We start from the raw sequence: 13,344 nt of genomic DNA, 5'->3' as shown, positions 1-13,344 counted from the left end.
GAGAACATTTGCCCACTCCCTACTGATTACCACTCTCCCTCCCTGTTAGCCTTTCTTCATCTCTTTTTATCAGCTGGCTAGATCAGAAGAGTGGCAAACAGCTGCTCTTTGTTCTCTGCTTCCCTTATGGTATGAATCCCTGTTTATGCTATAGAATTTGTATGAAGATAACTGTCTCCAGGCTTGAAGTATGTGTTGCCACGGCCTACCTAGTTTTCTAGCCACAGGGTTGTCTATGTACAGCGTAAATCTGAATCTTGACTCTGTAGAGGCCTAAACTTTCTGTGTAAATACAGCTGCCACTTGGAAATGGGGGAGCTGTGAGTCAGGGTGCCCTAAAGCAGCAGGAAGAGATTGTAGTAGGTTAACCTCATGTCCCCTGGCTCGGGTTCCTCCAGTTTAACAGCTATAATGCTGCACAGCATCTCTCCAGATGTTCACTTTGCATTTAAAAGCCAGAAGTGGACAAAAACCTCATGAGGCAGCTGTGGGAATGGCCCACCCAAATTTCAGATACCAATCCAGTAATTCTAAATAGAAGGGGCCAAGAGCCTATTGTTCTTCATTATCTGGCCATGTCAAGATCACCGACTTGTAAAAGATTAAGTGGTGGAATACATAGTTTTGCCAAGGAAAGGGAAATGAAAATCAGTTTGGCCTTAGCATTGCTGCTGTTTTCCTGGTGCTTAGACAAACCTTCCATCCTTTAGCAGCCTTCATTGCTCTTAGTGAGGCTGTTCCTGACATTGCGTTAACTGTGCAGCCCTCCAACTTGCTTGTTGCCTCTTCTAGCAGTCTGGACCATCAATAAATTATTGTCGACACTTCATTTTCTATGTGATTTTTTAAGCACCCTGGTGAAATATTTATCCAGGAACTGGCAGCAGATGAGCAGAGTAGATTGTTCTGTTCCTTCAGGCGTTTTCTCCTGAGGGTCAAATCCTTGTCCTTTCCACTAAACTGACTGTTGCTGGTATTTTGAAAGAGAACAAGGAAGGACTGAAGGGCAAGTTACTTGCTTTAACCAGCCCCTATTCAAACTACAGGCATAAAAGGTGATTGCTAGTGCATTTGCTCTCTCCTAGAGAACAGATTAGCCGTTGGTGAGAGCAACTGAGTGTGGGTTGATTTTAAAGACCAAGAGCGCTGTCCTCGCTAGATGTCCCTCCTGCTTGGGTCATCCTGTAGGGCTTCAAACCGGAGGAAAGGGTCTGGGAGCAGGGAGGAATCCTTCCCATCTGCTGCCACCCTCTGGGGAGCCGGAGTCCTGGGCTATGGGAAAGCTCTGCGCTCTCCTGAGTTTACACAGGCGCCCCCGACGGCACACTAGGAAAGCAGGGATGTCCCTGTCTCCTGTTACTGCTGTTTGCATGGAGTTTTGTGCGAGAAAAAGGGTCGCTGCGATATTTGCACTCGAGCAAGCAGTCCGTCTTCGGTATTTTGCCACACCTCTGCAAAATTATCTCAATGGAAATAAAAGCATTTTGGACTCCAAGGGGGATTCATTTCATTTGGCACTTAAAGAGGAAGAATCAGATTTTGCAAAGCATCCGTAAGAATGCACTCCATCAGAGGGAAGACCGTGGGACCACAGAACAGTCTCAGTCTTGAGAACACTTTACATTCTCTGTAGTTGATTTGACTTAGAAAATTGTCCCCAAGGCTTTTAGTGGAACTGCTCACACAGGTAAAGCTTAGTACATGCACTCCTGTCTACTAGGTAAACATTACACACTATAACCTATTTTGCCTCTGAAGTCCCTGGTCAGATACATGTGCCCTTTAAATAAAAGAACATGAGTCTGAATCAGATTAATGATGCATACAAGCACCGCTTTTTCAAAGCTCAGGTGTGAAAGAGTTAGGAAGATTGAAAATAAACTGTCCTGTCTTGGCCGACTGCTTATTTTGTACAGAGGCAGAGCATTACAGACAAGGGGCAAACCATGCAAAATCTATACATATTCATCAGCAATATGAATATTTCAGGGAGTGAGATAATGATTTTGGAATGCGAGGATTTATCACCTGGGTTTCTATTTTTCTGAAGCAGTAAGCAGAACTATTTAACTTTCCATCCTACTTGTTCTATGTGTGTCTCAGCAAGGAACTGAAGAGTTGTATGTTTTATGGCCACTGATGTCAGAGTTTTCACCCATTGACTTTTGTCTCTACTTACAGAACTTTGGAAAGTGTCACTCAGAGATATCGAATGCGAGTGATTACCTGACCCGCTGTTACTCACATGAAGATCGATATCTGGAGAAGATCCCTCACGTTTATACCCCTATGTCAGATCTTCCACAAGATCTTTATCCTCATCATTCTGACATCTCCTTCTGCTGCCCACCTCCCGGTTCCCGGGCTCCTTACATCTGTCCTAAGGAACAGTATGTTTAAAGCGTCAGCACTGCAAAATGAAGAAGCTCATGTTTCTTGCATCTCCTGGCCCAGTTGCTCAACAATCAAGGCCTTTTAGATCCCTCCTTTGCCATTGCTTATTTTATTTATGGATTTTTAAATTTGGGTGCGATTGTAATTGACATGGTTAGGTTAAGTACCTGCCTGGCTTGCTTATGCTCAAGGGAACACTCTGCCATCGCCCACATCTCATTCAGTACTTGCATCTTTCTTTTCTCATCCTGGCCCTCCTGTATCAAGCTAGCTCTGTGTGTGCATGTGTATGTGGGTGACAGCTGCCCTGTGTTGGATGGGATGTGCCCAACCTGATTAAATGTCCGTAGGTTCCCGTGTGTCAATCTCTACACTGTTTGCACCAGAGTAGCTGGGTGTGGATTCTTCACAGCCCTTGTTCCAGCTCATGTGAAGTTTTACAGCACAGCCAATGCTCAAATCTGAGGCTGTACAGAGCTTTTTTCCCTCCTTTGCAGAAACTTGTTTCTCCCTTGGCAGTGGGGATAGGAAATCCCTGTTGTGAAGAGCTAAACAGCCAAGATTGCTGGACCGAATAAGATGCTTATAATGAAAGACACTTAAAATCAACCCAAGAATAAAGAAAAGGTCTTGGTTTAGGGGTTTGTTTCTCTCCTTTTTCCCTCCTGCTCCCACTCCCACTATTTTTGATTGACTCTTTTAAATCCAGATGGCATGGGGATATATTTTGAAGCCAACAAATTTTGGAGAAAGCATCCTTTAAATAACCATCTTATAACCCTAAACCCAAAGGGAAAAAATATATAGGAAGGAAAACATTCTCTCTAATTTTCCTTTTCAAAGCCTAATGTGACCCCCCACTAGCATTTCCCCCTCTCTTCCTTGCATCTGTTGATTGGAATTTTAAAATGAACTCAGGCAGAATATAAAGAATAGATCACAATTTCAGGTAATCCTCTTGCTCGTAATGAAGGATAAAAGCCAAGAGCAGAATCTGGCCTTTTAACTTTTTCTAAAGCATCTTGGTCTTGGGACTACAAATCTTTTGATACTGGAATGTGTGTGGGTGTGTAAATATTCCTATGACTACAAAGTGTTTTAAAGAATGGAACTCATCTCCACATCACATTTGTGTTCACTTGTATTAGAGTAAAAATAAATAGAGATATACACTTAAATGTATACAAAAGCAAAGAAGAGGAGAAAAAGGAATTAACATCCTGCCTAAGAGCTTGGTTTCAAGGATAACTTTCATCTGTTTCACCCAGGTATGGCATAGAAGAGATAATGGCTGGGACAGTTCTGAGCAAGGGATATGCCTTCTTGGCGAATGGGCATTTACTTTCCTTTGTCTCAGGTTGGGCATTTGGCGTTCTGCAGACATTGCACACTTAATATCACTCTGGAAAGCATGAGGATGTTGGAGCAAAGTGCACGTGGGAGGGAGAGATGGGGACCACACCATTATCCTGCTGCCCATACACCAACAATGTTTCAGTGCTACTTGCACAAATAAGAAGTGAAACTACCAAGAAGATGAAACCCTCCCCATAACTGGAGGCATGGATGCCACATGGGATGCTTCCAGCCCAGCTCCTGCTGTGCCGCATGGACTGAGGCACCATTTTAGTTTTGTATATCGGAATCTAAACAGCTATAGTTGTTCTATGCACTTTTGGTGTTCCCATCATCTACAGCAGCCTCAAGACTCACCCTGCTAGTCCCTCTTCCTCCACAGAGAAGCGCATTTGTGTTCACACTACCTCAGGGATTCCCTGCAGGCTAATAAATAGATCCGTATATAAGAGAGATGTTCATACTTCAGTTAGGCAATATAGCACTGTGTGAGGATGCCGCCATGTGCATGGATCCCTGCATGGCATACAACAAACCCTTGGAGAACCGACCCTCCCTCTTCCCCCGCTTCACTGGTGCACGTTGCCACTTTGTGCTTTGTGGAGACAGCATGGTAGCTGGTCACAAGGACAAGGCTTTTGTCTCTGAGGCGGGAAATGGCTGCACCACGTGGGAAGGTAGTTTCCTGCTGGGAGGTGTTCTCCCACTGGATTGAGAGGCTGTAGTATCACCTAGGTGACCTGGCTCTGCTTGGCTGAGTGAGGTATGGATGAAAGGGCACTGATGCATTTCTTGGCCAAGCTGAAATGGCCAGTAAGTACCTCTGACAGGCATAGCATCTTTCATATGTGCTAATGCATGGAGCACTCTCATTCCCGGAGGATCAGGGCATTATACAGACATAGCCTTAGAGCATCAAACACAACTTTTCCAATACCATCCTTTTGGTCTTGGCTGATGAAACCCTTCTCAAAGTAATTTGGATTCACATTTCCTCTGCCAGTCTCTAGAGAATTCAGCCAGTCATTTCCTTACAGCAATGGACTCTAGTGCTACATGTCTTGATTCAGATAATGTATTTCTCTCTCTTGTTTTCCTCTCAACATACCTAAAGGTACTTTCTGGTTACCACAGAGCTGGAAATTGGGTGTGCTCTGAACTGAACTGAAGCCACAACCAACACATTCACCCTGGCAGGGGGACTATGGAGTCTGACAAATCTGGTTTTGATCACTCTGTTTGGAAAGGTGATGAGGTGCTGGGAAATTCAAGGGTGTCTGACATCCTAGAATCAACCCAGCACCACTGACTATGGAGAAAAAGCAAGCAAAAGTCCATTAGAAACTTCCCTATTTGCTTGCCTGTAATAGCAGGATGCTGCCTTCACAGTGGCAATTAAAGTAGATTTGATTGGGAGCCTACACCTGGTGCAGTTTCAGATTGATCTAAGAATTTAAATGAGAAGTGCAATATGGCCAGATCTTCAAATACAGAAGTGAACAAGCTAGACAAAATGGTTGTTTGCCAGAGGAGGCAGAGAACATGATGCAGGTGGTTTTCTGTGCTGCCTGTGGCCAGAGAGACGATGCTTTGATAAGGAAGTGGAAGGCAGAGACACAGTCTGCAGCCTTACAGAGAAACTAGTTGCCTTGTGCAGCTTTGAATCGCTGCCACAAAGCATTTTACTGTGCTTTTCAGCAGAGGAAAAGGATTTCAACCCTCCTTAGAAATGGAAAAAGCAAGAGAAGCGTAAGTTTAAGTCAGCACCTATATTAAGCTTAGGCATGTCTTGGTTCTCTTTGCCTCTCTTCTCTTAAGACTGCATTGGTCTCCAAAAAATGGCAAAAGAGAGTATCCACACACCACCAAATTCCTCTGTATGCTGCAGTGAGACAGTGTGGTTCAAGTCCATTACTTCAGTTTTATAAAGCTGCATTTATAAATGGTTCAGATTCAGGACTCTTATTCCTCCCTCCCTTTCTGTACAGTTACACAGTGTTTGCCCAGTGGCTGCTTCCAGATTTTGCTGTGCTTGTTGCCATGGGCTTAACACTAGCTACCTATGTCTGTGGTGACCTCACAAGCACAGAAATCCTGCCACAGCAATGCCCATGAGAGATGTTCTCCTCCTGCCATGGTGCAAATAAGATCCCTTCTCTGGGAACAGAGCCATCCAGTAGCATTGTTGGGCGTAGATTGCTAAACAAGTTGAACAGGAAACTGGTGGAGTGTGATCATGCATCCAGTGGGCTTGCAGTATATAGGAGAAACTGGTGTTCTATTCCCATGCCTGACTGGTGTGAGACATGAAGCCATTCTTCCTGTTACTCGGGTGAAATGTCATCATTTCTGTTCCATATGTTGGTGGCACTGGCACAAGAGCTCTTGCAGATGGAAAAGACTGATCACAGAACTCAAATAAAGATGAACTGAAGAGTTACAACAACTTCTTTCATCACTGTGAAACTTGTGTGAGGTGCTTGATCTCTTCCTTTCTCCCACTGCTGACTTCATCCTGAGTTGTTCACTACATCCATCATTCCTTGCACATTCACACCCCAAAATGTACACATGTGCACACACACCCCTGCCTGGGGAGTTACTAGCTGAGTTCTACGAAGGCAGTCCTCAGAACTAGATTAAGCTACCTTTCATGTTGCACCCTTCACTGTCTGAAGCACTGGTGGGGACATGAGACTTAAAGGTAAGCAGAGGAGCAGTGTTGAGGTGACCTGCAAGGCAATGCCTGGTGCGCATTACTACTAAAGCTCTGCCCTCAGAGCAATACAGACGTAACTATGCTGCCCAAGTGCCCTAGGAGAGATGCCTTTTTTGCTTCCTTTTACTTCCTACTCTCTTGGGAAGCCTCCTCCCAGCCATGCAAGTGAATGGAATAGATTCAGAGTCACAACCAACCAGTCCTCTGAGCTTGCAGCTATTTAGGGAAGGTACAGGTAAAGTCATGCCTCAGGCCCCCTCCTCTCTAGCCCACTTCTCTTGTAAGTGCCCTGATTTCCTTCTGCACGCAAGCATTCCATATGCATTCCATATGGTTCCATATGCAGGTAGACATTGAACACTGCTTGATGACAACAAATGCATTACAATTGCCTTTGCTGCAAAGGACTGCTCAAGAGCTGCTGCTGAATTCTGGTGTGCTGCATGGGAGCTGTCAGAGAGGGATGGGGAGCCCTCCTCTACCCATCTGTAACACATGGGGAACAATACTACTCCATCTTTGCTCCTGCTTAGTTACACACTCCACTAGCACCCTTGAATCACGGTGCAGTGAGCAGCAAGTGCTGGTGTCCAGGATGTTTCCTTACCAGCAGCACATGGAGATCATCTGGTGGGAAGTGCTCCCTGGTTAATCTGGGATTAGCAATAGCTGGACTCACTCGAGAAACAGGCAACAGAATAAACCCCCATCTTTAATGGGGGTCCTCTGGTTAAAAACAAGCTCTCTGGCAAGAGGACAGGTGGCAAGAAGAGGAAAACATTTCTGGGGGGGGGATTTCCACCACAGCCCCATGAATCCACAGCCCCAGCAGCCCCAGGGTAAAAGCTCCTCTGCAGAAGGGTAGAGCCTCTGCATCTGGATAAAGGCCTTTTGGAACAATTTAACCACTTTGCAGGAAGACAAGTTTATCTCGTATTTCTGGATCCTGGCATCTCCCCCCAGGACTGTATTTACCTTCTAAACAGGGGAAAAGAATATGGATTTACCTCCTGTGTGGCAGTTGTAATGCATTTGCATGGAGGCTCCCACCAGTGCCCAGCTAAAGCTTTGCTCATCTGAGTTGAAAAGGCACACAAACAGCCAGGCCAGTATCAGAGACACTGCACAGATAAGGTGGGAAAGATGCTCACTCATACCGAGGTGCTGTGAAGAACATCCATTCATGCTTTTTATTTCCCCACCAATGTCAGATATGAAAGCAGGGTCAGCACTTGAGTTTTGAGGTCTCTTTCTCCATTGCTGAATGTGCTATCAGTGCCTCACTCAGAACACAGTGCCTCCCACTGCATCACTTTTTGTGGATATAGAAGTCTATGTATGAATCTGTGTGTATAAAACTAAAATAATGGTATTACTACCTCTTAGAGTGCACTACATATATAAAACATATCAAAATACTTATATAGGTGAAGAGCTGTTGTTTTGTCCTTGAAGCTGTTCACCTTTCTAAAGAGCTTTTCATATAGAAGCAAAATATAGGCACTGTGGAGGGCAGATGATACATTGCCAGTGCAGGGTGGAGTGGGGGAGCTGCAAATTAGAGGACAGCACAAGAAAGAGCTGCATTAAAGATTCCACATCTCTGCTGTAAACAGGGATGGCTGATCTCTTTTTTTGCTATACTGTCATGCTCTATTTTCTTCCTCTTTATGGTGGATGGGAGGTGAGGTTTTAAAGCCTGCCAAGAATGCATCCAGCCTGTTCCTCTGGGTGTATAGCACCATAGAACGGAATGAACTTTCTCCAAGCTTCCTCCCACCCCCAGATCTACCCCTCCCCCTTGTAATACAGGCTCAAGCACCATCATTTTCATATCAGGACTAATTACATTAATTATTCTCCTCAGTATAAAACTCATTAAGCTGGAATTTATGGTTCATTAACTCAGAGCCAGAGATCTTCCTCGGTGCAGCAGTGTGGGGCCAGGATTATTTCTGCCCTGGCTGGGGCCAGGTTCTACTCCATGTCCCTTAGCCACATTCAGCATTCCCTACTGAAGTGTGAACAAAGTCCTGTGAGCTCATACAGGAGTATCACACCAGGCAGGAAGGTGTTTCTGAACCACATGAGGATGGAAAGGTCAACACCCCTGGTGCAGACCCAGTGTGAAATGTGTTCTGTTACAGTTCGGGGAAGATCAGGTGTGACGAGCAGAGTGAGAGCAGCCAAAGGAATACTTGCAGGCGGGCTACGTGCCAGGACTGAAACAAACATGTTCAGTGGTGTGGGAAAAGGTTTGTACCAGTGCTTGGGACATCCAGCTCCAAGTCTGGTACAGAGTTATTGTGAGCCTGAGGAAGCTGCTTATGGCACAGGACTGAGGATTCATGCTGCCTGACCTAAGGCAACCTGTTCAGGTGGCTGGACAACAGTCAGGAGTGAGATGCTTCCCTAGAAAGACATCACAGCTACTTTGAGGGCAAGCTCTAATCAGTTCCTTAACATGCCATGGACTGCAAAGGCCATCCTGGCTTATGCACAGACTCCCTGTGACTCAGAGGTAAAGCTATGATGAGCACTTCCACTCTCATGGGGGGTGATGGTAAAAGAGGAGCCTTCACTGTCACCATCTCTCCCAGGAACATGGGCCTGATCTTGGAGTGTAAAAGCAGCCCTGGGAATGTCAGGGAAGGAAGGAAGAAAGATGAGAAGTTGCATGTCCTCTGCCTAGGACATGGTGCCCAGTCCACCATGTTTCAGACAGGCCTCCCAAGCTCCCAGACTTGAGCATCAGCTGCTGCTGGAGATGGAAGTGACAAGCGGGCTCAGCAACTAATGGACCCAACTGACAGAGAATCCATTTCCTGAGTGCAGTGCCTCCTTCACACTGCGCAGGTTTCTACCATGCTCCTTAATTATTGTAATTAAGCAGTCATGCTGAGTGACGTTAGACAGAGGGTTCAGAGTCATTACAGGCCTGCAGAAAATTAAACCAGCCCTGGCTTCAGTGTCTGAGATCTTCTTCGTGATGGTGATAATGAATGCTAGAGTGGGAGATAGAGCTTTATGACATGGGGTCAGGTCATTTGTCATGGCTTTCAGATCTGCCCTTGTCAAACGTGGCCAGCATATTATGGGACACAGCACTGGTATGCATCCCTCCATCTCCCAGAGCTGGACAACTGCCCTGAACAGTAGTTTTGAAGCTCCAAAAGGGAAAGGTCATTGTGACTGACACAGAGATGTTAGTGATGCTCGATGATCACATGTCTATTTTGTCATCTGTCAAGCATGAGAATAAATATGCAGTTAGCTCGGAGGTGCAAGAATAGTCTATAACCATGTACATCAACACCATAGTGATCATGGAGTTTATATCTGTTTCCCTACGGTTTTATAGAGCAGGCTGATTAGCTGAGAAATGGCTTTCCCTGAGGCGCTTGCTGACAATAGCAGAGGGCTAAACCGGAGACAACCTTTTCAATCCCACAGCTCTACTCCCTCCCTCCTCAACACCTTTTTCACTGGAGGGCACCCTGTGTTTTGCAGACCTATTTCTATTCATACAGGTAGGGAGACACACTGTGTACAAGAGGCAATGGCCCAGTTCATATGCAATTGGCATCTTATTCATTTCTTTGTGAATGTGCAAATCGATACTGTTTATAGAATCCACAAAGGCTCTTCAATCGGTCAGTATCCTTGTTAAGTTCATTTCTGGCTGCCAAAAGAGCCTTTCAGGAGGTGATTCTATGAGCTGAAGAAGGAAAATAATGATCCCATTTCTCTAATGAACCCAGAGAAGTCTCTAGGCTTTTCCTCCTGCCCCCAGTAAAGTGTTTCTTGGTAATCAGCTTTATGGGATAGACTGGCTTTTCTTGGAATTCTGCCTGGCTAGTCAAATTCTGGTGCTTACTTCTGCTCTAATTAAGGTCGAAGTGTCACACATGCAACAACATGTAATTCTTCAGCAGATGTTAAATAATTTCAGCTCTACTTGTGCTTGCAAATTTTGTGGCTTGCAAATTTTGTGGCGTAACAATAAAAGCCAAGTTTGGTCTGTCCCAGTACATCAGAGCTCCACTGTTTTTTCCAGTCTCCTATGCCTCTAATTCATCTGTAGCAAGTGTCTTCAAACAAGTGTTAGATCCGTGTCTTCCTGCCTGTGCTAGGAACAATTCCAGCCCTGTGGTCAGCACATCCAACGACAGCTTCTTTCCATCTGGGGATGCTCCAGGAGCCTGTACAGCTGTTGACTGCTTTTCCATTTCCATCTGTTTATCTACTCAATGAGTCACTGATTCAGTCCACTATTTCCAGTATGGCACTCAGGATGTAGGGACATGGCAGCACCACCTGGAGCTGTTAGACAAGTGAGTTTAGCAGAGCAGGAAATCCAGGCTGAGGTCTCCAGTTTGCAACTGCTCTTTTTCACTGTTCGCCTTCTAAAACCTACAGAATTGTTACTAATATTCCATCCCCGCTTATTGATGATGAAACAGCTGGAGTGTGATTGCTTGTTATTTCTCAGGGTCTACCGACAAATGTCGCTATTAAGCTGGCTGCTTTACAGTTGTCAGGGCCACAATACCAGAAAACCTTTAATTTCTTTTCCTGAAAAATAAAAAAAAAGGAGCCTAAGACTTTAAGATCAGTTTTACCTTTTCCTCTCTTTCCTTCACAGTCTAAATAGATGGATGTTGGGGTAGGGCAAATACAAGACACTTCTTAAAACTGCTCTGTGGTTCTGTTTTCTACCCCATGGCTTAAACTGATGTACAGTGCATTCCTCTGGATGGACACCCATTCCAAACTGTCTCATTATGTTCTGGGAGGGCATTCAGTTACACAGGGAGCTCAGCAGCACCTTACTGGGTGTTTCAGGGATTTTATGAATACTTTCTGCTTTTCCATAGCTGTGTGGAATAGAAATGCTTCCTGGGTGTAAACCACTCTGTTCCTCTCTCAGAGGGTAACTGCATCCGGATCAGGCATAGACCTGAGGCAAAGAGCCCTATTCACTGTTCAGGATCAGGAGGTGAAAAGAGGCAGCTGATCCTCCTCTGTAAAGATGTGACTTGTCTTTTCATCACTGGCAATGACAGAGCCCCAGGACCACTCACTCTTCACCTGCTGATCCCCAGGGAAAAGCAGGGCAGTCAGCATGAAGTGTCAGCATTGGTCCAAGTGAAGCCCAAGGGTAGGACAACTCAAAAGAAACAGGACTTTATCTGTGGCACTTGCATTTGAGTATCTTATGGGGAGGAATTTATTTCTCTGCAGGGTATAAAAGACAGCAAAGAAACTTCATGGTAAATCCAGAGCTCAAATTAATTCTTTTTTTTTTTTTTTCCCTTCCTTTTTGGAAAGCAGTTTTCTTTTTATTTTTTTACAAAATGCTACAAATAGAGTCACAGAACTCCACAGAATTTTCCTATTTTTTTGAGCACTGGATTCTTCTGTTCCCACTCACTCTGCTAATTACCCTTTTAGCTTGCTTTTGCTCCCTTTTCACAGATCTCTTGGTTTATTTATATCTACCTATCTATAATGATTTCAGAACCATTACTCACAGCAGCACCAGGAAACATTACATTTCCCAATTTACAATTGCAATTATGATATCCGTCAGAAACAAATGCAGCTGCCTTAATTTTAAGCAATATTTTGATCATCATAATTAAAAAAAGAACTTATGGCATCGCACACATTAGAGGAATTAATGCAATTTCCTGGCTGCCTTAAAAGGCATGCAAAGTAGTGGTCACTGGATAAGAGACTTAGGGGGGGAATTAACCCCTTACCACTCTTCAAGGCACATTGAAAGCCTTAATGATATGTATTTTAAGAGTTAACTTCACTGTAGAGTTTAATGTGTGAGTTCTTTGTCCTTCAACTTTTTTCCTCCTACTTTTCTCTTTCTGAAATTGCTAGCTATTAAAGTATTTGTGTGCAAACAGGAACATTTTCTTGTCACTGTGCATTTCAGCTTTCATGTTTGAATGTGCAGGGACAGATGAAATCCAGTTGGTAATATTATAATCATTTCCACAATTGCATATTACAAACTCAATAACAAACTCTGGCAGATCCTGGGTCTTGTGTGTCTCATTGTGCTTTACAAGAAAGAATATATGCAGAGCAAGTTTGGATTAATGACACAACGGCATCTTTGAGGGGAGGAAGGATTCAGATGAACAGCCATAGAACATCCTTTTCATGAAAGCTGGGGCTCATTCAATTAATTTTAATGTGCTGTCTCAGCCATGAAAGGTGAAAGTTTGACTTGTCGTCTTAGCGGCAGGAGATTCATCTGTGCATGAATATTCTTACTGTATTATTTGCTTCCTACTTTGAACTCCCTTTCAGAACTCATCTTGGGTAACCGCTCAGCCAGTGCAGTGACACGCCATAGACCCCTGAACCTTTGAATAATGCTGGTCAACTTGACTTCTTCCCTTGGAATATTCACTGCCAGACTAACCCTAGAGGCTCAAGCTCTGTCTGTATCAGAATGGGCAGAGGAAAGGGCATATTCAGGCAGCTTCTCTCCTTCTGCAACTTCCATTCCCTCCTTCTGCTCAGCCACAGCTCTGTGACAGAATTCAGCTGCTGCATTTGATCATTATTTGCACTGTGACTGTTTCTGCGGTCCTGTCCAGCTGCGTTCTGTACCAGGTAGGAAGTGTCCCTGTTCTGAAACTCATATGGCCTAAGTAGATGCAATAGTGGGAGAATGAAAGAGTTTTGAGCCTAGCCAAATGGGCTGATTGATGATCCCATGTGACCACATCACACTGGCACCATGACCTCCCTTTGCATCTCCCCTGTTCCAGCTTAAACTTCCAGTGCCAGAGTATTTGATCCCAGTGTCCTTTGTACATTTGAAAAGCATGAATGCGTTTGTAAGCACC

The sequence above is a fragment of the Nestor notabilis genome, unplaced genomic scaffold, assembly GCF_000696875.1.
Source record: "Nestor notabilis isolate BGI_N333 unplaced genomic scaffold, ASM69687v1 scaffold2355, whole genome shotgun sequence".
In the NCBI taxonomy this organism is placed as follows: Eukaryota; Metazoa; Chordata; class Aves; order Psittaciformes; family Psittacidae; genus Nestor; species Nestor notabilis.
The sequence above is the reverse complement of the archived record's forward strand: the minus strand, read 5'-3'. Positions refer to the sequence as shown.